We start from the raw sequence: 4,142 nt of genomic DNA, 5'->3' as shown, positions 1-4,142 counted from the left end.
GATGTCTTGAGCTTTACCGTATGAAGGTTAACGCAACCTTTCATCTGTAGGTCCCGAAAGGTCGTTATATATTATCAGGTATGAAACGTGTTCCTATCTACTGCATTTGACCGCAAGTTGCGGTCAAGAGACGGGTTAAGACCGCAGGTCGCGGTCTTTTCCTAGTTTTTGACCTCAACTTGCGGGTTTGACCGTATTTTTGACCGCAAGTTGAGGAGTTTACCGGAGACGTGCACTTAACGAATTTCAGAGTCGGGGTCGTGTGATTCACCCGGGGTCGTGTGGTTCACCCGGGGTCTTCACCTAGAAACGTAGTAGGTAGTATCAGGTGAGTATAAAACATTGGGATCCGATGATCAAATCATAAATTTGTTGAAAATCTCCAGAAAATCCATTTTGAGTGCAGGGAGGTCAGAATCCAACAGCATCAGCAGTCCTTTTTCAGCCTAAATCAGGATTTTGCTCAGCTCCTTCAATTTTAGCCAGAAAAATACCTGAAATTACAGAAAAACACACAACTCATAGTAAAGTCCAGAAATATGAATTTTTCCTAAAAACTACTAGGAATAGACTAAAAACTAACTAAAACATACTCTAAACTATATGAAATTATCCCCAAAAAGCATATAAAATATCCGCTCATCATTGATATGTAATGTAAATTAATGATTGGGTTGAGAATTGTGTGAAATTGTATGTTTGGTGTGTTGCGGATTTGATGAATTGGATAATGAATATTGGTTTGTGGAATATGCATTTAAATTGTGAATTTGGGTCGGAGGCCGTGAATCTTGGGCCGGAGGTCAGAAAGAGGTAAGGAAGGTAAGTTGATGTGTGTATTGTGTGATGATATAAGAGATTGGATGGATTTTAGATATTGAATGTGTGAATAATTGGTTTGGTTATTGAATAATAAGGTTTGAGGAATTGAGGTGTGGAATTTGATAGTTTTTGGTAAAATTGTGTAGATGAGGTAGGTTTGGTTTTTGTTGAGTGTAATTTTATGAATGTGGTTGGGTTGTGGTCATTTGGATGAGTGGAAATGAATGTGGCTTGTGAACATTGAAAAAATTGGTGATTTCTATTTTCGGATAAAAACTTATTTTTGACCAACTTTGGAGGTCCGTAACTTAATCCACGGAATTTGGAATTCTTCAAAATTGGATTTTTATGAAAGTTTGTTCAACGATATTTCCAACGGTTCAAAAATGGTTGAAAAAAGAATTTTGTAAAAGAATTTATGTGTGTTGGAAGTTTGAGGTTTAAAAATGTTATTCTGCAGCTTTTAACTTAGTAAAACTTTTGGTAAAATGTACCCCGATACGCACGTATGGCCGACGTGCACGCGTCACTCACGATTTTTACTCTCTCATGCATGCGCCTGGCTGGCGCGTACGCGTCGCTGCACTAATACGAATGTCCCGTAGAAAATCTAGAGAGTTACGCGGGTACTGTATACCTAGTAATGAAAAGAAGTTAGGACATGTGGTAACTTGTGGATAAAGTAAAGTGAGAATCAATGATGAATGATGAGAAATGATGGTTGTATGAGTTACTGAGGATGATGGTGAAAGTGCTGTGTATAGTATGAGCCGGATAGCTGTGATAAGCATTGAATTATGGTTGAGTATGTATATATTTATGATTAATGATTAAATGATTACGATTGATGGGGGAGGCTTGAACATGTGGCGAGTATGCCGGTGATGCATATATGATTAATAAATGAATGTGGTAAATGAATAATGATGAAAAATGTTGAATGTGACATGTGACCCCGGGTAGTAGGCAGTGGTATTGTCCACTTGCTCCGGGTATGAGATGGGGAAAGAGAATTATGATGAATGAGCTTAATTATGGAGTTTTGAATGAAGGTATGTCTGTGATGCCTGGGTAGTAGCAAGGGTCGTGGTTCGTCTCACTTGCTCCGGGTCATTGTTTGAGAATTGGTAACAATGAAGAGTGATTATGAATGAATGTGTATTTGTGATGCCTGGGTAGTAGTAAGGGTTGTGGTTTGTTCCGCTTGCTCCAGGTTAATGTTTGAGATTTGATAACAATGATGATTGATTTTAAACTGAATGAATGTATGTTTTGAGATCCTGGGCAGTAGCAAGGGTTGTGGTTCGTCCCACTTGCTCCAGATCAGAGACTGTGATACCTGGGTAGTAACAAGAATTGTGGTTCGTCCCGCTTGCTCCGGGTCAATGCTTGAGGTACCTAGGTAGTAGCAAGTTTGGTGGTTCGTCCCGCTTGCTCCAGGTCAGAGATTGTGACGCCTGGGTAGTAGGGGCAGTAGTGGTGATTCCACTCGCTCCAGGTTGAGCTTTTAAATACCTGCCTAGGTAGTAGCCACAGTAGTGGTTATTCCACTGGCTCTGGGTTAAGCGGGTAGTAGCAAGGGGGGTTGTAGCTCAAACCTACTTGCTCTGCGATGGGTGTTTCTGTCCATGGTTAGCTACTAGGACGTGTCGGGTTGGCTATATAACCGACATATGATATCATCAGCCATAGGGCAGGGATACATCATTTGCATATGTTTGAATTGTTTGGGTTTGCCTATTTGTTTGGATTGCTATATCATATATGCTATGTTACCTGACTATATGCTATCTGTTCTACTTGTACCTTAATTGTGTATTACTTGTCCGCATTGATTGTATTTGTACAACTGAGAGGTCCCTCATGCTGGTGTCGGTTGACGCTGAGGGCTGTTCTTGTTCAAATAGAATAATGATATTGAATGAGATGAATTTGAGTTCCCTGGGTAGATGCAGTGAAGTGATTTCACTTGCTCCAGGTTGATAATGAGATCATATGAGTTCCCTGGGTAGACGCAGTGAAGTGATTTCACTTGCTCCAGGTGAGAGTATGAAGTATTGATATAGAATTGATGAGACAAAAATAACTGGTGATGGTTTGGCTTATGATTCTGATTCTGATTTGTCGGAGAGTTGGAAAGTTGGGAAGCATGAGGAATATGAATTAGATTTAGCATTCCCTTATGACAGTTGCCTGTTTATGGATTAGTGAGAATATAGGATGAATATTTGGTGAAAGAAAGTTTAGGATGCTTAGTGAGTTTTCATTACAATGCATTGTATTTATTTGGCACTTTTACCGTATTGGGAACCTATGGGTCGGGGGTTCTCATTCCGTATATATCTCTTGTTTTTCAGATACAGGTTCTGGTGCTCAGAAGTGAGCTGTGGTTCATCTGAGAGATGGCGAAGATCTTTATATTATCTACTTTATATTTTGCTTAGAATCTCTCCACCCTTACTTTGAAAATCTTATATTATGTATTGAATTCTTTTGAACTTGCCTTTAGAGGCTCTTATATTTCTTTTGGGAGAAATTAGGAGATATTGTTGTCAACTACTTTCATACTGTATCCTAGCCGGCCTAAACTTCGCAGGTCGCGACTAGTGGCTATTTACTTATGTTATATATCTATATACTGTCCTTTTCTTACTCTCCTTCATACCTTTATCCTTATAACGCTTTCGACTTCACGCTTTATCTTTAAGTTATCAATACGTGAGCAATACGACTTCGCGATTTTATTTTTACTCTTTTCAGACTTCTCGATTGATACGCCTTTCAATTATATTTATAAACTATATATTAACAATCCACCTGAGAGTCATACCACCATAATATCATTGACTTATGACTCAAGTATAAGAAGTTGAATATTAGGGTGTTACACAACTTATTTAATATATCTCTAATTTGGATTAAAACTCATCCCAAAAACTTATGAACTCAACTTGTTAATAACAACAAATAGAGCTCAAACTAGTTCACAATTTGGCTTCACACACCTCTTGTCCTTAACACAAGAAAATATAAGATTCGCTAATGAGAGGAAAAGTTAGATGTTTTAGCAAACTTTTATTCAAAACTTCCATCTATTTTTGGTCTGTGTGTGAAACCAAATGGTGTTTATGTGTGAAATGAAAATGATTAGTAAGTGGAAGAGTTTAAAAGGAAAAAGGCATAGCACAGTCACGTTTAATAGTACTAGATAATAAGCAATATAATATATAATATAAATAATAAAAGAACAATACTATATAGCCAATAAATATTATTTTTTTGGCCAACAATAATTTGTATTTATATTATAGGAGTTTTGC

The sequence above is a fragment of the Arachis ipaensis genome, chromosome B08 (assembly GCF_000816755.2).
Source record: "Arachis ipaensis cultivar K30076 chromosome B08, Araip1.1, whole genome shotgun sequence".
Classification (NCBI taxonomy): domain Eukaryota; kingdom Viridiplantae; phylum Streptophyta; class Magnoliopsida; order Fabales; family Fabaceae; genus Arachis; species Arachis ipaensis.
The sequence above is the reverse complement of the archived record's forward strand: the minus strand, read 5'-3'. Positions refer to the sequence as shown.